The following is a 23,314-nucleotide window of genomic DNA, read 5'->3' on the forward strand; positions in this document are numbered from 1 at the left end:
GTTTCTGAATTTGGGGAAAGATTGAATAACTACTTTTGTCCCAATCCAAGCATTGTTGACACAGGCCTGCTCTATGTCTGCTGCTTAACACATGATTTGTGAATGAATGATGCATGTAATTTTCTTCACCGTCACTTGTCCTGAAGAACTAATAGAAAATTTATTTCTGCCCTCCAGATGCCCTCTTACTAGAGAATTAAAAAAAATGCTTTATGATTTTACACTTGGTCAATATGCACATAGAGTCAAGGCTTTCTGGGTTTTATGACAGAATAATTCTCAAAAGTTACAAAGACAGCAATATGTAATCCATACCATTTCCTCCTTTTGACATTAAGAAATGGAACAAGAGTCAGGTACCAGTAGATCACATCTGTATTCCTAGCTATTCTGGAAGATAAATTGGGGAGGCTGGTGATTCAAAGTCAAACAAATGAAAAAGTACACGAGACCTCACCTCATCCAATAAAAAGGAGTATGATAGTGTGTGAGGATCATCCAAAATATGGAAGAAGCATAAATAAGAGGATTGCAGTCTAGGCTTACTTGGGCAGAAGTGAGACCCTATTCTAAAGTAATGAAGGCAAAAAGGGCTGGAGGCATGATTCGAGTGGTTGAATACCTGCCTAGCCAACAAAAGAAAGAGAGCAAGAGATTAAAAGGAAATTGTACAGATTACTTTAACATTAAAAAATAAAAGACTGTATGGAAAAATATCTATATTTAACAATATATTGGCATGCTACAGTTTTATGAAATGTGTACTATTATTAGGTGAATATGTTCATGTTGATTTGTTGTTTAGTCATTTATCAGTGAACCTTTCCCATGTGGAATAGAGTTGACATGGTAGTTCCTCAGCCCATGCTAATCAAATTCATTTGAGAAAAAGGCAAAGCCATGCACTCATGTTTTATACTTGTAATCCCAGACTACTCGGAAGGTTGAAATACAGAGGATCACAATTCAAGGTCAGCCCGAACAGTAAAGTCCAGTAAACTTCATCTCCAAAATAAGCACCAAAAAGCTGGGCTGGAGGTACGGTTCAAGTAGTAGAGTGCCAGAGAAGCAAGCAAGTAAAGCAAGAAGCCCTGAGTTCAAACCTGGGTACCAGCACCAAAAAGGGAAGGAAAAATATCAGAAGCAGTGAGACGATGAGTCAAGCTTGTAGGTAGAGAGGTGAATAAGTGGGTATAAGGAAGATAGTAAGAGGTCATTTCTAAATAAATGTTTCCTGGTTGTTTTTCTGTCCTGTAACTAAATAGCTACTGTGAAGTGCATAACATTGCTATGCTTCAGTTATGGAAATCTCAGCAGAGCCCCATGGGAGGCTATGTGGCCACTCATAACCACCAGGTTCTGATCACCCTCCAACATGACACTTGATCTGGCTGGTAGATGGAACCTCTACAATGTTCTTATAACTTACGCAGAATAGTTAGCTTTCTCTGGGTGCCTTAATTTGGAAGTAGAGGTCACGGTAGTTGTTATATAAAAAAAGAAAGGAAGAAAGTGCTACACATGTAAAACTTGCTGTACTTTAAGAAAATAAGAGTGGATTCTGAGCCAAATAAACATATAGTGCCTGGCAAATGTTTGAATGAAGGCAACATCCAACTAAAATTACCTTAAAATACCTACGTCCATGATTAGAAGAGCTGAGTGTCTGCTTACTACAATTAGACAATCACACATTCCTCCTTTATCGACCCCCCCTTCACCCCCAAAACCTAGGTACATGCTACAGACATCAGCAATTCTTTAGAAGAGAAAAACTTCCGATCAAAAGTGAAGGGCTGCAAGTGACTACTCCATGGCCCAAACTTACCAAGGGTCTCTTCTGGTTTTCTTTCTTTCTTTTTTGAAAATTTTATTCTCATGGTGATGTATGGAGGGGTTATAGTTTCATAAGTAAGGTAGTGATTTCATTTCTTGTCTAACTTGTTAGCCTTTTCCTCATTTTCCTCCCTTTCCCTTCCTCCCCAACTCCCCCTACTCCAAGTTGTACAGATCATTTCTAACATATTGTCTTGTGAGTATCACTGTTGCATAGGTTCCCCTTTGTTCTTTGTCTCACCATTTTGTTGTTCCCCTTCCCTTCCTTAGTTCAGATAAATGTATATACAATACCCAGGGTAGCAAATTTAATACAATGATAACAGGGGATAAACAATAGGGAGAAAAAACACAAAAGAAAAAAAATCACATAGTACATTGAGAACAACAACAAAAAAGAAAAACCTCTTGTGTCCGTGTCTTGGAGTTCATTTCATTTCACATCATCTTATATGGTCATATGTATATGGCTATTGAGCTATTCTGCTCATCCGCTAAGATTATCCTAAATGTATACTAATTATTACAAATAAAGAAGACCTAAGGACCTATGTTCCTTTGGGTCTGGCTTACTGCACTTAATATGATTTTTCCAAGTCCTTCCATTTCCTGACAAATAGGACGGTGTCATTCTTTCTGATGGAGGCATAGAATTCATATATATATATATATATATATATATATATATATATATGTATATATATATATCACATTTTTTTGATCCATTCATCTATTGAGAGGCATCTGGGTTGGTTCCATATCTTAGCTATGGTGAAAAATGCTGTGATAAACATAGTTGTGCTGGTAGCTTTAATGTGGCCTTATTTGTGGTCATTTGAGTAAATGCCCAGAAGTGGGATTGCTGGGTCATAGGGGAGCTCTATGTGTAATCCTTTGAGGAACCTCCCTACTGCTTTCCAGAGTGGTTGAATAAGTTTACACTCCCACCAACAGTGTAGCAGTGTTCCCTTTTGGCCACATCCCTTCCAGCATCTGTTGTTATTAAATTTCTTGATTATAGCCATTCTGACTGGGGTGAGGTAGAATCTCAATGTTTTGATTTACATTTCTTTTATGGCCAGAGATGTCGACCATTTCTTACTGTGTATTGGCTATTCTTTTTGTTTACTTTTTATTTTTTCCCCTTCCCATCCCTTCCCATCTCCCACCCTCCTCCCACCCGGCCAAAGTTGTATAGTTTGTTTTTCAACATAACGACTTGTACATCTCATTGTTGCAATGGGTCCACCTGTATCCCTATTTAAACAATTTGTTTTTTCCCTTCCCCTCCACAAATTATACCAACATCAAATACAATGAAAGCAGGGGTTATACTGTGGGGGAGGGACATACAAAGCAACAAAGAAATCATCTTATAAATATGTTAGAAACAATCACAAGAAGAAAAAAACATTTGAATACTTATCTTGGGGTTCATTTTACCTAACATCAACCTATCTGACTGTTTCTGCTTGTCTCAGACATATACTAGTTATTGCAAATAAGGGAAACCATGGGACCTATGTTTCTTTGGGCCTGGTTTACTCCATTCTTATTTCCTCTTCAGAGAAGTTTCTCTTTAAGTCTGTAGCCCACTTATTAATGGGGTGGGTATTTCTTTGAGGATTTGTTTTGGGGAATTTAATTTTTTGAGTTCTAAGTATATTTTAGATATGAGGGAGGCTCTTGTCTGTTGTATGGCTAGTGAAGATTTCTCCCAATCTGTGGCCTTTCTACTGATCTTATTTATCTATATCCTTTGCCATGTAGAAGCTCTGAAGTTTAATGTAATGCCGTTTGTCCAACCTTTCTTTGATTTGTTGTGTTTCTAGGTCTGAAATTTACTACTGGTTTTCTAAAAGACTTAGAATAGCATAGAGAAGATAATGGCAATAAAGGAAAAAAAGGCAAGAAAGTTTAAGAAAATAAGATCACTTTTTCAGTTTGAGATTTATGTAAAATTTCAGGGAGAGGGAGAACAAGGAAAGGTAACTCTTCATCTTCATCAGTTTATTTATCCAAAGTATTGGAGTAAGGATTTGTGTTCCTTAAACCGGGTCCTGGTGGCTCAGGAGACTGAGATCTAAGGATCAAGGTTCAAAGCCAGCCTGGGCAAGAAAATGTATGATACTCTTATCTCCAATTAAACTACCAAAAAAAGGCAAAAGTAGAGGTGGTAGCCTTGAGTGACAAAAAACTCAAGGACAGCATCCAGGCCTTGAGTTCAACCTAAGGACCAGCACATGTGTGTTAGTGTGTACACACACACACACAAATATGTTCCTTTGAATATGGCATTTCCAATACATGTTATACCAGGCATACTAGGAATTCTATTCTGGGACTCAACACTGGCCAAAGCTAAGGCTGACAAATTTCAAATTGCTATAGGAAAACTGACCTTTACCTCATCCAAAGATCAGAAAAAATCAATGCTAGTCATTGTGCACAGATGAAGAATAAACCCACTAGGTTGATCTTATTGTTTCTTGTTTCTTGATGAGGGAAGTGGGGAGAGGGTTATGTTATAAGACCAAAGGATAAAAGCAAACCACAACAACAAACCCTCTAGAAAAGACCACCTCAGACTCCACTTTCTGATTCCAAATATCCCTCTGCTGAAGAAATATCCCACCTGCAATGAAGCCACTTATGAATTAAATTGAGTTAGGTTATATAGATGAGCTTTTCCCTCTAGGAAAAGAAAAATAAATATGATAAAGGAGCTTTGTTTGACATTTTTTTCACACATATTTAGTGTCAGGAAATTCTTTGGATTTAATTGTAAAAGCACAACTCCTTGCTCTGAATGCAAATAATCCATAGGCATGAAACCTGTTAGTTATCTGCCAGTCACTCGATATTAGAACCTCTAAAACATTCTTTTTTATACTAATGTTTTTTATTGTGAAAATACCATACAGAGGGGTTATGATTACATGAGCAAGGTAATGAGTACATTTCTTCTCAAGCATTGTTGCCTCCTCCTTTGTTTTCCTCTACCATCTCTGCCCTCCCATCACCCCCTCCAAGTTGTAAAGTTTGTTTTTCAACATAACATCTTGTACATCTCATTGTTGCAATGGGTTCACCTTTATCCCTATTTAAACAATTTGTTTTTTCCTTTCCCTCCACAAATTATACCTTACAAATTCAATGAGATACCTATCAATATTTCAACCTCATTCTTCAAAGAAATAGAAGAGGCAATTCAAAAATTCATATGGAACAATAAAAGACCCCAAATAGCAAAAACGCTCCTCAATGGAAAGAACACTGCTGGAGGAATATCAATACCAAATTTCAAACTCTACTACAAAGCCATAGTAATCGAAACAGATTGGTACTGGTACAAGAAGAGACCTCAGGACCAATGGAATAGAATTGAAAACCCAGAAATGACCCACAGACATATAGCCATCTAATCTTCGATAAGGGAGCTAAAAAAAATAGAATGGAAGAAAGACAGCCTCTTCAGTAAATGGTGCTGGCAAAATTGGTTAATAACTTGTAGAAAACTAAAGCTAGATCCTTATATATCACCCTGCTCCAGAATCAACTCCAAATGGATCAAAGACCTCAGAGTCAAAGCAGACACCCTGAAAACATTACAGCATGGAATAGGAAAATAGAACTCCTTGGCACAGGCCAAAATTTTCTTAATAGAGACCCAGAAACACAACAAATCAAAGAAAGGTTGGACAAATGGGATTGCATGAAATTGCAGAACTTCTGCATGGCAAAGGACATAGCTAGCAAGATCAATAGCAAGCCCACAGACTGGGAGAAGATCTTTACTAGCCATAAAACGGACAGGGGTCTCATCCCTAAAATATACCTAGAACTCAAAAATTAAAACATTCTTATTCAGCAAGCAGGGAATGGTCCTAAGTCTGCTAGTCACTTTATAAATGACTGTGTCCAAAATTACTATTTTAGGATAACAGGAAAATTTCATACTCCAATTTCAACCAGCTACCACCTTTTGAAGGACATTCTTTTAGAAACAAGAATCTAATCAAACAACAAATATGACATTAAAAAAAAACAGATGGTCAAGAATTGTATTCTCCTTGTGGAAATCATTAGTCCTAAAACATTGTTGTCGGTGACAATCCTTTCCTACTTCTCCTCACTTAGAGAGTTATTAAGCCAGGGAAGCTGGCTTGTGCTAGAGGCTGACAGGCTTAGGGGAGAGCTGTTGAAGCATAATTGCCCTTCAGTTCCTACCTGCCTAGGAGGACAGCTTGGCTCCTTTTTCAGACAAGCAATTGGGACAAAGCTGAGCTTCAGACCTGAACATCCATTTCTTTTTCACTCTTCACTGTCACCTGAGCCATGCTGGCAGGCACCAACAGCTCTTCCCCAGCTTCCAAAGATTCCTAGGAGCAGCTTTCTCCAGAGGCTAAGAAACACTCAAAGAGGTCCACTATTTATTGCTAAGATGGCACAAGTTAGTTAATAAAGAGTCTTCAGGTTTGCATGCTGTCAATTGGGGTGTTCCAATCACAGTCTCACTTCTCATCTGGAAATAAAGGGGAGGCATGTAAGAAGGAAGAAGGATAGAGCAAGGAAGGAGATTCTGAAAAGCATTAATGGACATTGGTGCTCCTGTTATTCTCCACACAGAGACCCTATCCTCGGTGTTAAAGATGTTTAGTAAGGTGAAATACACTTGTATTTTCATTTATCCACTTTGTCTCAATCGATTGCACTTTCTAGTCAAGCCACCTGTACAACTGCCCAGATCCTTGTGGCCAGCCTACCACTTCATACCCAGCTTCTCCCTCTCTGGTCCAATTCTCCTACTAATGGTCAGAGAGGTGTTTGGACTCTTATGGCTTCCAACACATACTTAACACCTTTAGCAAGTTAAATCAAATTCTCGAGTTCATTCCAAAGTCCATGTTACAACTGCATTCTCCTCATCAGTCATTACTCTGCATCCATTCTGTCTTCCTCCCTTCTAGGAAAGTCACCATACCGTACCCTCCTTCAGGCCTTTGCACATGCTACTAACCTTTCAGGAATATCCCTCCCCTTCCTTTCTCTCCCTCTCCCTCTCCCTCTCCTTCTCTCTCTCTCCCTTTCCCTTTCTCTCTTTTTCTCTCTCTTCTCTCTCTGTCTCTCTTTCTTTTTCTTTCTCTCTCTATTTCATTGCCCATCCTTAGCCTTGAACTCAGAACCTGAGTGCTCTCCCTGGACCTTTTTTGCTCAAGGATAGCACTACCACTTGAGCAACAGCTCCACTTCTGGAGCCATCAAGAAGCCTCACAGACCTTCCTGCCCAGGCTAGCTTTGAACCTTGATACTCAGATGTCAGTCTCCTAAGTAGCTAAGATGATAGGCATGGGACATCAGTGCTTGGCTCTTCTACTCTTTTTTAGCCTGGTTCTCCCTTACTCATCCTCATCCTCCAGAACTCAGCTTTTTGTCTCTGAGTAGACTGTCCTGACTACCAGATCAAGTTTCCATGCCTTCACTAATATTTCTTCATAGTATCCTAAACTTCAGCCCTGTGACAACTCTTGCATTTCTTGCTACACCTCCCCTTTTGCCCATATGTTCTGGGGGATGATAATAGTGTGATATAATGAATGCAAAATATTTGACAACTAATCATGACCTATCAGACCTTAATGTACAAGTCACCTATCTCCCCTTCAAGAGTCCTACTGAATTCCATATTTTGACTATAAAAGTCTTAGAAGGGGCCCAGTGGTAAGCAAGGAATGAACAGGTGAATATTTTTACGGTACATGAAAATAGAAAAAATATCCAAATCTAAGATTAATGGGCCTATATATTTTTTAAATGAGGCACAAAAAGCCTCATGAAGAGAGAACGGTTAAGCTGGCCAGATACACTGACAAATGCCCTCCTACAGAACACGTGACTACAATGGCGCTGCTACACAGGAAAACCATCCTGGTACCAACTTCTATCTTCCTCTCTCCATATTCCAAGAAACCCTGTGTACTGTCACTAGCACCAACAGTTTATCCTGAGTATTTTGTGAAAGAAGTGGAGTTTTTGTTTTTGGTAGCCATGGGATTTGAACTCTTGTTTTGCACTGCTAGGCTGGTGAGATACTGCTGAGCCATGCCCCCAGCCCTGTTTTACACTGATTATTTTTAAAATAAGATCTTGCGTCTGTCCTGGCGCACTTGTGAACTACAACCTTCCTTCTGTAAGTCTTCAATCATTTCCAGGATGGCAGGTGCATGCCACTGTGTCCAGCTTCTTCCCTTGAGATGGAATTCCTGGGACTTTTCTCCCTGGGTTGGCCTAGAACTGTGATCTTCCAATCTCAGCCTTGCCAGAAGGTAGGATTACAGGTGGGAAACCATCTGTGCCCAGCTCAGAGGTGTCTTTTGTGTATCCTTTGAGGCTACTAGGAAAGTCAACATTAAGAGGCTGTCCTTAAATAGCTAACAGACTCAGATATGGGGTATCAGACTCAGATCGCTAGGGGTAACTAAGAATCCTCTGCATATGCAAAACTATATTTTGGTGAAGACTCAAGACCGAATCACTTCCAGGTTGTTCCATGCCATAGCAAAGCAGATACAGATAGGCTTCTGTTACCTTGATGTGACTTTGGGTTAGAAAAGAAACCAGCTACCTCCACACCAGTTATTCCCCAGAGCCACTGTCTTCTAAATGTGTCTGGATCCAGATAGGAAGAGCACAGGCAAGTGTGCCAGTCTGTGAGGGGGACAGTGTTCCAATCCCTTTAAATGCGTCTACTTTGCAGTTGCTATTTTAGTTACTTCATTAACACATTTGCTAACATCTATTGTGTGTGATGGTGTGTGATGCTCTGTGTAGAATTTGTCCTAAAAAGAAATTCACTTTGTACTAAAAGTTTATAATGTGACATTATAAACAATATGATCAAACATATTTAGAAATACTTAACTTTTCCAAATGTATTCAGGAATGCATGGTTATATTTTCTGGATGGTACAATAAGGGGAGCCCTGAGGATATTTCCCACAAATCTTTCTACACAACCTGTTCCTGAACAGACTTCACATCATTGTCAGTCAGTTCTGATGAATAGGTTCATAGATTCTGGATTAGAAAGAAGCATTCAGGGCACCTGATTCATTACCATAATTGACACAATGTGACCAAATCTTCCTTTACCCACCACTTTCAACCATAGTCTACCATCCCTCCAGGAAGTTTTCTCAGTATGAGAAGACTCAAACAGAAAAAAATTGCTTGTCAGTTCTCAGTCACATTATTTCCTCTGTACAATACTATTCCTTTTTTTGGGGGGGGAGGAGGTCCAGTAGTGGGCCTGAACTCTGGGCCTGGGCGCTGTCCCTCAGCTCTTCAGCTCAAGGCTAGCGTTCTACCACTTGAGCCATAGTGCCACTTCCGTTTTTTTTCTTTTTGCTTATGTGGTGCTGGGGAATTGAACCCAGGGCCTCAGACTTGCAAGGCAAGCGCTCTACCACTGAGCCACCTTTCCAGCCCATCCTCTGTACAATACTATTCCTGATCAAGTGCATCAAACACTCATACCACGTTACTCTAGTCTGCCAGAAGAGTTGTCTCCTCTGGTTGAGCTGAACACTCAAGAGTTAACCTGAAGTCCTGAAACTGTTTATTTTGATGTATCCTTATTGTAAGCAGAATCTCATTACTTGTTTAATTAGCATAAGACCTGATAAACTGTAAGTGTGGAAAGTTTTGACAACATTGGGAAAGCTGAGTAGGACCATGGCAAAGTGTTAGTCTTTTTGCCTTAAAGCCTCAGGACCTTGCAAAAAAGATTGTGTGCAGCCCTGCAATTCCGTGGCTATAACTAGGGATGTGATCTTGCTTCTCTACTCTTTTGTAGAATGCCCTGTGAACCTGCTGCTGGTAGCCTTTTCTCCTACCATGTATTTTGTTAGTTTGTTTGCTTGTTTTGAGGTTTGGGGGCTGAACTCTGGGCCTGGGCGCTGTCCCTCAGCTCTTCAGCTCAAGGCTAGCGCTTTATGACTTGAGCCACAGTACTACTTTCGGCTTTTTTTTTCTGCTTATGTGGTACTGAGGAATCGAACCCAGGGCGTTTGATTTCATGTGAGGCAAGCACTCTACTACTGAGCCAACTTCCCAGCCCCTCTCCTACCGTGTTTAAGAATAGCTGTAGGCACAATCCTCCTATAAGCTCCAAACCACTTTATATTTTGCTGTTGGAACTCATATTGTTTGCTGCAGAATATTGTTTTTGTTGTATTTTGTTTTGTTTGTTTTATTGATGACATGTCTATTAGAGCACCATTCCCACCAGGAAAGTAGAACATGTTAGGTATTTCATAAAGAGGGGATTTAAGCCAGGTGCTGGAGGCTCATGGCTGTCATCCTAGTTACTCAGGAAGCTGGGATCTAGGGATCACAGTTTGAAGCCATCCCAGGTAGGAAAGTTCATAAGACAGCAAAGAGTCAGAAGTGGAGCTGTGGCTTAAGTGGTAGAGTGCTACCTTAAGCAAAAATGCTCAGTAACCATGCCCAGGACCTGAGTTCAAGCCCCAGGACCAACATGGGGGGGGGAGAAAGAAGAAGAAGAAGAAGAAGAAGAAGAAGAAGAAGAAGAAGAAGAAGAAGAAGAAGAAGAAGAAGAAGAAGAAGAAGAAGAAGAAGAAGAAGAAGAAGAAGAAGAAGAAGAAGAAGAAGAAGAAGAAGAAGGATGCAGGATTTTCAGCTGTATATAAGGGAAAGCATATATCCATATGTATGTGTGATTATGTGTGCATGCGTGCATGCATGTGTGCTTGTATTCATTCAGCAGTATTCTTTTGAGCTGTAATTGCTTGTAGGTGTGACTCATTCATTTTCATTGCTCTATAACTTATTCTAATAATTAGCCTCAATATATTTATCCCACCAATGGCTATTTATTAAGTACTTGTTTTAAGTTTTGGCATATGATGACTAATTCTACAATGGATATTTTTAAATAAATCTTCGATACAAGGGGACAAATAGTTCTGTTGAATTAATACTGGAGAATGAAATTGATGATTCATAGGACACACATTGAACTTTAGGAGATAATGTCAAAGTTTTTGCCAAAGGGATGGTATGAATTTACATTTCCAGAAACAATGTGTGTGTGTGTGTGTGTGTGTGTGTGTGTGTGTGTGTGTGTGTGTGTATATACATAAAACTAGATTGATTCCTAATGACATCATCCCATTTATAAGGAAATGGAAAGACTTGGAAAAAAAATCAAATTAAGTGAAGTATGTCAGACCCAAAGAAACATAGATTCCATGGTTTCCTTTATTTGTAATAATTAGTATATGTCTAGGTTAGTCCTAGCAGATGAGCAGAACAGCTCAATAGCTATATACATTTGACCATATAAGAGGATGCTAAGCGAAATGAACTCCAAGACATGGAAACGAGGTTTTTCTTTGTTGTTGTTTTTAATGTACTCTGTGAAATTATTTCTTTCCTCTTTCATATTTTCTTTCTTCCCCATGGTTTATCCCTTGGTCACTGTATTTGATTTTGGTAACCTGTGTATTGTATATATGTTTATCTGAATTAGGGAAGGGATGGGGAACAACAAATTGGTGAGACAAAGGACAAAGGGTGAACCAATGCAAGAGTGATACTCCTAAGACAAAATGCTGGAAATGAACTTTACAATGGGGGGGCACTTGGGGGAGTGAAAATGAGAGAAAAACAGGGGAGGGGGTAACAATGCTCAACAAGAAATGTACTCACTGCCTTATATATGTAATTGTAACCCATTTGTATACCATCTTGACAATAAAATTAAATTAAAAAAAGAAAATCTCTCTAATAATAAACATGTATACATATGTGTAAATGTGTGTGTGTGCGTGTGTGCGTGAGTGCGTGCGTGTGTGTGTGTGTGTGTGTGTGTGTGTGTGTGCGCGCGCTGAGATTGTTCCAGATCCTTTCCAAATTTGGCACTGTGGGTTTTCTTAATTTGAGCTTTGAGTCATATCTCAACATGATTTTTTAATATGTACCTTCAGATAATGTTCAGACTAAACAGTGATTCTTCTCTTTCTCCATCCCCTCCTTATTCCAGCCACGCATCAGCATGTGCCATCTCTTCCCCCTCCAAAGCACATCCCCTCTCACCCCCTTCAGCAGCATCATTAGCAACACCCTAGCCAAAACCAAAACCCACCTGCACTACCCCAGAACTACCCCAGTGAACTTCAACCCTGTGTCCCTCTTGCCTATTCTTATCTTTTAGTTGTATAGAGGTGTTACCATTCAACCAATCAGTTTAGAAGTACAGTGCATCTTGATCCATGTCATCCAACCTGTCATTCTCTCCAAACCCTCCCAACCCAAGCCCTCCCCTAATTTTCTTAGTTTCATAGGATATGTATTGAATATTATGACTGCAATCTCTCCACAGTTCCTCTATTTATTCATTTACCCTCTCCTCCCAATGTCTTTCAAGTGCCTGTTTCCTGGTGTTTATTTTTTGGACTATGCGTTCATTTTTCTAAGAAATTGTACCTTTGTAATTCTCCACTGCAAATCCAATACTTCACTTATACATTTGTGTGTACTTACATAAAACTCTGTATATCTTTACTTACACATTTATAAATGAGTTCTAGTTTCCATATATGAGAAAGATGTGTCCTTTGTCTCTCTGGACCTTCACTTAACATAATTTTTCCATGTCCATACATTTCTTTGCCAATGATATAATATCATTCTTTGTAATGGATAAGTAAAATTCTATTTTGTATATATATATATATATATATATATATATATATATAGTGTGTATATATATATATATATATATATATATATATATATATATATACACCATATTTTCTTGATTCATTCATATCCATTGTAGGACATCTGAGCTGTTTCCAAATCTTGGCTATAGTGAATAGTTCAGCAAAGAATAAGAGAAGTAAGTATTCTTGAAAAGATTAGCCTTTCATTTGGGTCAAAAATAGCCCTGCTTTGTCATGATGAAGTAACAGAGAAAAAGGGCGTTCTATAGGGGAAAATAGAAATTTGAACAGAACTAGAGGAGAATGTCATGGGTTTGGTTCATGCATGTGTGTTGAGCAATGCTGGGGATAATCGTCTCCTCCAAGTATTATGGATGCCCTTTACTCCATAAAACTAGATTGATTCCCAGGGGCTTGGGAGTTGAACTTGGGCTCAGTGGTAGAGTGCTTGCCTCACATGCATGAGACTCTGGGTTCAATTCCTCAGTACCACATAAGCATAAAAAAGACAGAAGTGGTACTGTGGCTCAAGTGGTAAGGCGCTAGCCTTGAGCTGAAGAACTGAGGGACAGCACCCAGGTCAAGAGTTCAGCCTCCATGACCAACAATAAAAAAAAAAAAAAAAACTAGGTTGATTCCTAACACTTGAAAATGCTCTCTAGTAGGCTGTTTCTATCACAAACTTGTGTTCTTGTATTTCTCACTTGGCTTTTTGTGGCTTGTGGTTTTGTGGTGTTTTGTTGTGTTTCTCTGGGTTTTGTTATGGTTGTCGTTTGTTTGGTTTGTGGTGCTAAAGATGAAAGTCATGGCCTCACGCATGCCAGGCACTTGCTCTATCACTGCACGAGGAGTCCAGCCTATGTACTTGTGTAGAGCTTATGTTTTTGCATTGTTCAGTGTCTGGGAATGTTTAGGAATATAATGAAATAGGTCAATAAAATAATAAACTACTAGTGTGCTGTTATCAATGAAGTTCCATTTTAAAGACCCGTCACAAAGCACTTTGTAAGGAGACCATCACCATGCATACAAGGCATGCTGGCCACTCTACTCTGTGTAAAAGTATTGGCAGGGGAAGCAATGGCGCTATGGAGTAATGGACAGTATCGATCCTTTCACAGGAGTCTCTGAGTCATCACAGTACTACACCAAGTTATTCTTAGAGGAACAGAAAGAAGCTTCATCTGCTTATCATTGATTCAAGTGCTTGAAATCAGCTCTGTGATTTATCAGCCCCCAGCACAGCTGTGAATTACTTTGAATTTGAATCATTTTGAACATAATATAAAATAAGGGAGCCTATTTTTAGGTTCTACTTAATTATCTCCAATAATCAAGCACAAATCTTGGTATTTTTCCACTCAGCATTCCTTCTCTCTCCACTCTCTCCTTCCAAGATATAAGTGAGCATATTGTATGTTTAGATGCTCAGTGATTGCGCTCTAGCAATGGAGAGAAGAAAGGTCAAAAGCATCTGCTTCAGGCCTTTTTGAAACAAGCAGCAGTAAAGAGCTATCTTCCATGAACTGTATCTCCAGTGCTCTCTGCCCCTTGCCTTTCCCAGGGCTGCTTTCCTTGACAGTGTCCAGTGTCCCCAGATTGCAAGAGTGTTAGTACTTTACACCCTCATTTGTTTTCCATTTCCCTGACCTTTAACTTCCAGATGATGTCTGCCTTGACTGAGTATCAACATGCTGTAATTATTACTTCTAAATGCTAAAAATAACTACTGTGTGTGGTAATCAAAATGTTTTCTGAGCAAACTGGAAGACAGGTGAAGTCAACCTAGTAAAATATGTTCAAAAGTGGCATGATACAGTATTTTCTCACATGGCTTGTATTTTGTTTTATTTGGGGTTTTGTCAGTTGTTTTTTTTTTTAATGTGATGCTACAGCTGCATGACTGACAATTTCTGAACATATTAGTATCCAACTGGGTAAGTAGGTGGGTGAGGAAAGCTTGTCCCACTTTTATGATTGTTTCTGCATCATAAACTCTTAAAAGTGTATTTCTGGGTAGAAAGGTATCTTGCATTTCTTCAGTAGATTGGTGTTGAGTTTTAAATCATTCTACAGGCATGTAAGCCAGTATTTGCTTGATGACTAAACAGGAATAAAGAAGAATAAAAAATCAGGATTATATCCTAGAAATTATTTTTAAAGGATTGTAAAAAGAAAATATACTTATTATCCATAGCAATGTATATATATATATATATATATATATATATATATATATACATACATACATATATGTATAAACAAACGTTTACATTCCAAGTGGATCTGTGGCTTCAGCCACCACGGCATCTGTCTTTGAAAGTATACAGAGTAAGCTCCCTCTCTCACACACTCTGAAGCCACAGATCCACTTGGAATGTAAACGTTTGTTAGCATGAAATCACTGGAGATTCACTCTTCAAAGCTCACAATGAGCCTCTGATTGCGGAAGGACAGGCAGGCCTGCTGAGCACTGCCGGCCTAAGGTTTTGTCAGCACTTTCATTGTAATCCTAAATTCATGGCTTAAAACCCAGTTGTAGCAGAAGGTTGGAGACTATGAGACTATAGAGACTCCAAAACTTTTTCAGCGTCTACAATATTATCAGCTCAGACACTTGGACAATAGCATAGGGCACCAGGTTCGCTCATCGTGAACTTCCAGTGTGGAGGTGCATGAGGAGCTTTCCATTACCACAGCAAAATTTCTGAGATAAGCAATATAAAAAGAAGAAATGCTTATTGTGTCTGATTATATTGGAGATTTCAGTCCATGGTCTATGGGTCCTATAAGTCATTTTGAGGCCCATGTCGGGGAAACACATTAATTACAGGAACATGTGGTCGAAGCAGCCCGCTCACCTCATGGCCACCAGAAGTGAAAGAGAAAGACAGAGGAGTTGGTTTCACCATAGTCTTCTCAGGCATGCCCTCTTATCTTCCAGTAGACTCCATCACTGAACATTTCCATTACCTCTCAATAATGCCGTACTGGGAATCAAGATGATTACGTGGCCCTTGGAGACACATTCCAGATCCAATATACAGCTAGAGGTTTTGACAAAGGCTGGCACTTCTAGATTGTTTTGTTAACTCAAACATGGAGTTGAAACTCAGTTTTTAAAATATGTTTTTATAAAACATATCTCCTATAATAAGTATCAAAAACATTTTAAACAAGTTCTTTGATATAAATGAATAAAGGCAAAATATTATTCCACAGGCATAAAAATCATTTAGAGTAAAATTCATATTCAAAGTGCTTTGACAATATAGAGAAGATACTTACTTCAAATCAGTAGAGGCCAGAGAGTCTCGTGGAAGTGGAAGTGTTGGATCCTGCAGAGCAAGTGCAGTATTTGCAAGGGAGAGCTGCTTGAGGCAGGTATAGTTAGAAGTCAGGGCCAGAGAGTGAATGCGTCCTTCCATAAAGACTGAGTGCTGATGTACTGCTGAGCCAGGAAGTGAAAGGCTCAAACTGAATCCTGAAGGTCAAGATCCTGAAAACCACTCTTTGTTCTTAAGATTCAGCCCACATATCACCAAGATAGGCTACAATGCCTTAATTAGAATCTGAAGAAAAACTTCATTAGTTATTACATCCATTTATTTAATATACATTTACTGGGAGTCTATCCATGACAGGCACTGAGTTTGATTGTAGAAAAATAAAGATGACAAAGACCATTTATCCTAGAGTGATAACAGCCTACGAGTGGAGAGTATTTGCAGAATGGATAAGAGCAAATGCTATCATGAGAGTGAAGAGGTAAAAAGATAGGCTAGCCGGGCAAAGGTGGCTCACGCCTGTAATCCTAGCTACTCAAGAGCTGATATCTGAGGATTGTGGTTCAAAGCCAGCCCGGGCAGGAAACTCCGTGAGACTCTTATCTCCAATAAACCACTAGAAAACCGGAAGTGGCGCTGTGGCTCAAGTGGTAGAGCACTTGCCTTGAGCTGAAGAGCACAGGGACAGTGCCCAGGCCCAGAGTTCAAGCCCCACGACTGACAAAAAAAAAAAAAAAAATAGGCTGTTTCCTATCTTCCCATTATGTGTTGAAAGCTTATGGAAATAAACTGACAGGATGCAGATCAGTGGAAGAAAAAGGCATGCAAAATTTTTACATCCACAAGGGAAAAATCACAGTGCAGGAGTAATGAAGGTTGAGGCTTAAATAACTTCAGAGCTACAAGGTGAATAGAGTCTGAGAAGGAAAAGGTATGGCCTATCCTGAAGAGAGAAGGTGGAAGAGACAAAACAGGACGCACAAGGGAGCAAAGGTGTCTTGTAATGTGGAAGACATCATACGTCTGGGCTGTCCACAGAGATGTTGTCAGGTTGATAGAATGAAATTAGATGTGGAGACTTTAAGGCTCCTGTTTTCTTGATAATTATTTCTGATTATTTGATAAAAATCTGGGAGGAGATTTAAGACAATTGCATATCTTCCCTTGATCAGAAAGGGGAGTTACAGGGAGAACTTTCCTCTGGTTCTCAATTGAAAGAAACAAGATAATTTTTGAGAATCTGACTCTTACTTTCTTTGTAGTGCTAGGGATGGAAACCAGAGACTTGCACATATGAGGCAAGTACTTTATCATTGAGCCATGCGCTAGCCCTAGAAAGACTGGTTTCAATGCAGTTTCTTAGGCCTCTCAGCTTGTTAGACTATCTGAGTCCAAACAATACATCCAGGTGACAGTGAACAACCAAAGAAAGAATTTATCGTTCCACCTGAGCATGATGTGAAAGTCTTAATATGCACTCTGGCTTGAGATAAGTTGATAGGTAAGCTAGTAAAATAAGAGAGAGAGCTTGTTGAAAAAGGAAAGGCCAAGGACACCAATAGTGATGGCTCTGGGGTAGAAAAAACTTTTGGAGGGAAAGGAAGGAAGGAAGAAAGGAAGGAAGAAGGGAGGGAGGGAGGAAGGGAAGATGGTACAGTTGATCATATCAGAAGAATTCTATTATATAGTAGCCAAGGTCTGATTCAAAGGAAATGTCCATAAGGAACCAGAAACTAGTTAGATGTGATAATTAAGAGATCTGAGGGACATGTACCAGGTACTTAACAATAGTCAAGTTCAGAGAAACAGAGAATAGAGTAGAGGTTTCTAAGGCCTTGGAGGAGGAAGAGAAATGGGAAGTTGTTTAACTGGTAATACTATTTCAGTTTTTGCAAGACAAGAGTTCTAGAGTTGTGGCTGCCACTATGGAATGGTACAATTATAATACTAAAGATGAAAATGTTTACATTGTATGTACTTTAACTGATTTTTTTTTCAGTCGTGGGGCATGAATTCTGGGCCTGGACGCTGTCCCTCAGCTCTTCAGCTCAAGGCTAGCACTCTACCACTTGAGCCACAGAGCCACTTCCGGCTTTTTCTGTTTATATGGTGTTGAGGAATCAAACTCAGGGCCTCATGCATGTGAGGCAAGCACTCTACCACTGAGCCACCTTCCCAGCCCCTAGCTAAATTTTTAAATAAGGGAAAAATCCAAACTCCTTCACCTCAGAAAGAAGATTCTAACACTTCTCTCTGCCACATAAAGGGCACTGGGTCCATCTGTGCTCTCATTTTCCAGTCTTGTAGCCAAGTGAGAGTGCTCAGCACTTTTCTGAATTGTAAACAGTTCTTAATTCACATTTTGTTTCTCCTTTAAATGCATGTAGACCAATTTAGACTGTTTTAGCCTAACCTTGAGGTTAACTACTAACCAGCCTTCCCTGAGAGTTCTCCATCTGGCCATGGGCCATTCACATCCTCCAGGGCCATTTGTTGTGATCTTGTCCTTTCAACCTAGATTTTCCCACGGGGTTTTGAAACCTCAGAAACCTTCCAGCAAATGGCAGTTGTCTGCTGACCTATATTATTAGCATGAAGTACTTTTAGCTTTGTTAGGTTTGAAATAATATACATTGATAAGGGGGGAAGGAAAGAAAAAGAAGAGCTGTGCATTTTCTTAAAAGCTTCTTAACACATCATCTCTACATCATTAGTCATGGGAGCTAATTTCTTTTTCACCAGCACATCAGTATTTACGTGGTAGATGAGAAAATATTTACAGTTCTAGGACCGTATAGAATTCCTAAAACTGATGGCCATGTATTTGTGATGTTAGAGGTACTCTAGGCTGTGTACAGAACATGAATTCAACAAACAATTCATGAAAAAATGATTACATTTCTTCCCATGTGTGTGCACACATGCTTACATCTATACCTAGGATAAGAGTAGTCTCTACTTTTCAAGCTAGGCAAGAATGTTGGAAGGGTGACATTGGTCAAGACACACTGTATTCATAAATTGCTTTGTTGAATGGCAACTCTTTGTACAACTATTTAAAGATAGTAATGTTAAAAAAAAAAAGCTAGGACACTAAACATGAAAGTTGTAATTCTTGAAGATGACTCATTCTCAGTTTCTACAGAGTCCCCTGGAGAATGAAAGAAAAATGCAGGCTGCCTCCCCCAGGTTTGCAATGGAGAGAAAATTCAGTGTCAGAAGACCTTGTTGGGAACATTGGTTCCATGGTTTAATAACTTTCACTCGTGGCATAATCCTCTACCTCTCTTTGCTTCTCATGGGAGAGTAAACCTCATCTTATAGGGAAGAAAGCTGGGAGGATTGGCAGTGACCATGTTCTATGTGCTACATGGCGGATACTCAAGGAGAATCTCTTTCCTTTTTTGCATAAAGAACATTCAGCTTTTGTATGTCAACCCTATGACAAAAGACACCATTCATAAGCCAACATACCCATTTCACAGCCAAAGCTAAACTGTAAAATACACTCAGGCAAGGGGTAAAGCATACACCATTGCTGATTCCTCAAGAGAGGAGGAGAAGAGAGAGGATAGGAAAAGGCAAAGGAACAAAGGAAGTAAAAGAAGGAGAGGAAAAACATAAAACCTTCAGCAGCATGAAATAGGAAACATAAATCAAAGAACCCCTGAGGAATTGTGAGTTGCTTTCTCCCACATGCCCTCCTGCTGTGTGCTGAAGTATTGATCATCAGACCTGCCACTGGGTCAAGACATTTACATGCTGTTTCTAGGCCTGGTGGACATGGAGAAAAAATATGACACAGTAATCTGATATTATCAGATCCCAGAAAGGCACTTCTGGAAACACTAATTGGATTTTTCTCCAGCCGTTTTTTTTAAATTTAGTGAGTTCCCAGAGAAGATCACACCTCTCCTAACACTTATAAAGAGAATTTGTGTGCCAAGTAATACCTATTCGATGCTTGAGGAGATGTGTTGCCATGGTACCAATCAGATTTTGTCTTCATTGGGGAATAGAAATTAAAACTGACAATGGTTGACTACAAGTGTTTTTGTTTGTCCCTCTGAGCTGTGTTAATGCCTGGAAAGGGTTTTGTGGTTGTTTACTGGCTTTGAAACAATAGTAATTTAAAGTGTATAAGATAGGAAATAATGCAATGCATTTAGAGAAACAAGATGTCTCCCCAAAGGAGCTCATTATTCTTATAAAATTTACATTATCAAAGAACGTGGGAATGCTAAAAAGCAAGTTCTTAATGGTCACAATAAGCAGTGTCATCTCAGAACCAAAGAGAGTTGGTGGGTAACTAATGGGGTATAAGTGCAAGATTGATCTAGAAGCCTAATTGGCTACTTTTATGGCTTTAGAATTCTGATCTTATATTAGAGCTATAAAATATCCATTGTGCTTCGGGGAACATCTGAGCATTTGGCTCTCATAATAAAAGAAATATTGAAAATCAAGAGCAGTAGCTTGCTTTAGAGAAAAACAAGGGAGTGATTAATATGGATTCAGGAAAGTGGCTGCCCGTGGGGGCTGAGGTGGAGAGAGGAGAGGGCTTCAGAGACCTCAGGAATATTCAAGTTCTTAAGTTGAAGGGCACTTCATTATTTTTCCAAGAACTCCATATAGACATCACCTTCAGTCACTGCAGTAAAATTGACTTAAAAAGAGGGGGAGATCAGGTAAATGGACCAAAAGCAGCAGATTCAAGTCTTGACTGTCTTAACTAGTTCCACGATTTGGTGCATGTCACTCACTTTGCTAAAACCCCATTCAACTACCAAATAAAAGGTTACTCAAATGGGTGCCCCTCTCCCTCCTAACCTGAAAACTATCCAAATCTATGGATGGCAAATGGAATAGAACAATGCCAAATTAATCGTGTTGGGGAAAGTCTCTTCATCCCATAAAACAAACAAAATCCCATCTACTCATCCATTCCAGTTCCACCGTTAGTGTGATTTATTCTAGAATCCCAAGGAAATGCCTACAATGTCTAGGTAATCATGTTGTTTGTTGAGCAGAACTGTGAGATTTTTTTTTAAAGCATGATATTGGTGAATCAGTAAAAGCACTTGAAGGTGGAGATCTTATCTCTTTCCATCCTTCCAGACATCTCTTTCTCTGTCAGCCCATCTTCTCACCTTCCCTGAATGTAAAACAGCAATATAATGAACTCAAGAGGCACCTAATTACTTCATGCTCATCAAATGTGTATGAATGCAGTCAGGTGCTTCATATTCTACCCTCTAAAAAATTACCAGAAAATAACGGTTTGTGGGACTGGGCTAATTACCAAACCACTCGGAAGTAAATGCTTCAAGGAAATGCTTCCTTTGAGTTTCCATCAAGATGCCAAAAAATAACTTCTTTCTTCATTCATTAAATCAGTGTTGACGCAGCTTCTCTAGGGGAGGAGTGGGCTGGGCTGGGCTAGGGTGGGAGCAGGCAAGACCAGTGCTGGCTGGCTGTTGGTCATCATTTAGTTTCTGTGAGCACAGATAGCAGGTGTGATCACTGCAAAGGAATTCTGGGGCTCTGCAGCAACTAGCAGGGTTTAGGACACACTTTCAAGTCTTGGATTCATGTGTTCAACCAGAACAGATACAAAGGGGCTGCATGTCCACCTTGGCTCCTAGGTATCAGGATAGATTTTTGTTGCTCCCAGCCTGTCTGGAACACAGCCACCCCCAAGCTGAGCATCAGGCTCTGAAAAATGGGGCAAATTTCTCAACCTCTTGGGGGCTCCATTGATTCTCTCATAGGGGAGCTATTCCACATGTTAGGGACACTCCTAAGGCTTACAGCTTCTTGCATCTAAGGCTCTGAGTGCAAGGTCTGGAACCTAATATTGCTTCAAAAACTATGATCCTGGCTTCCTTTTACTTTGCAACTATTACACTTAAATGGAAAGGTACCAGGCCTCAAAATTCCCTCTTTCCCTCTCTCTGCTATAGTGTTCCATTAGTACTGATGAGAGTTGGACTGGGGGCTTTGATAGCAGCATGCATCTCCAAAAAGTCTCAGAGTCCTTTAGATATAAGCATATGAGTATCTGTGTGAATGAAGAGAAGCAGAGCTGAGCACCTAATGCCTCCTGGGCTTTGGGAAACAAAAGCCAAAGGCCTGATGTCATACCACCCCCTTTATGAGGGGTTTAACACAAATTTGCAAAAACAATGCTTATAACAGCATGTAAAAGTGTACAATCCAGTCTTCTAATCAAATTATCAAGGAAAGATATGCTTGTTCTAAATGTCTTAAGACAATTTAAAATCCCTCCCAGAAACTGAAATCTGAAGTCTGTGATATCCCTCTCCTTACATAAACACCTAGCTAGCAAGAAAAACATAGCATTTAATTGTGCTCTCCATTGCTGTATTTCTATTTCATTCACCCCTAGTTATTTCTATTACATTTTTGTTTTTTAAATACTTTTATTATCTTTAAGGAGTTGTACAGAGGAATTGCCATTCAACAACACAGATCATAAATACCATGCTTCTCGATCAGTCTCACCCTTTGCAACATTCTCACCCACCCCTGGAAACCCACCCCTTCCCTTACTTATCTTCGTTTTAGGTTGTGCATTGAATCTTTCACAACTTACCAAAACAGTTTATGTGTACAATGCATTTTGATCTGTGCCACCATTTACTCATAACACTAACAAGTGATCTATCAGGGATTTAAATGCACATGCAGATTGAGAACTAAGCATCTTGTCTACTATGTCATCAGGAGATTCCAGGTCTGAATAGTCTGCAAAGTCACTCCTGATCACTTCACCTGTGTCTGTGTTAGCTGAAACACTGGGTTGTAATTAGTGCCTGCCACTGGTTCACACAATAGCCTCCCAATAACTATCAAAGAAGTGACGTAGGCATCAGGTAAAAGAATAGAACTAGAGCATTTATCATCCTAAGACTCCAAGTAAAGTTAAACCGTGTTTACTTCAGCCTATAAAATATTTAATGCTTGTTTATCTTTCTGGGTGGGTCTAATGTCAAGGTAACAATCTTCTAAAACGATTTCAAATCTAGAAATAAATACTGATGTGTTGACCATTCAATACAAGAGACACTCATGTATTAAAAATCTAAACTTACCAACCATGATGCAAAGTAGGTTAGGTTATTATTTGCATTTCAAGAAGAAACAATACAATTATTTTAAGTACATATGTTTTAGATGTCAGATTTTAGATCTTATTGTTGCTTTCAACTTATTTTCTTAACTAGGCACTAGTGGTTCATGCCTGTAATCCTAACTACTTGGGAGGCTGAGATCTGAGGATTGTATTTCAGAGCCAGCCCACAGAGGAAAAAGTCCATGAGACTCTTACTTCCAATAAACTACTCAGAAAAAGCAAGAAGTGGTGCTGTGGCTCAAGTGGTAGAGCTCTAGCCTTGATCACAGAGAAGCTCAATGACAGAG

The 23,314-nt window shown here is 39.4% G+C and overlaps 1 protein-coding gene across 4 annotated transcripts in view; it reads left to right on the forward strand.

The window, feature by feature from the left end:
- The window catches only part of Xkr4 (XK related 4), a 439,579-nt gene that overhangs the window by 262,950 nt on the left and 153,315 nt on the right, over positions 1–23,314 (forward strand). The gene's annotated exons all lie outside the window — the stretch shown is intronic.

Source organism: Dipodomys merriami, unplaced genomic scaffold, assembly GCF_024711535.1.
Source record: "Dipodomys merriami isolate MVZ:Mamm:240054 unplaced genomic scaffold, mDipMer1.0.p SCAF_4, whole genome shotgun sequence".
NCBI lineage: Eukaryota > Metazoa > Chordata > Mammalia > Rodentia > Heteromyidae > Dipodomys > Dipodomys merriami.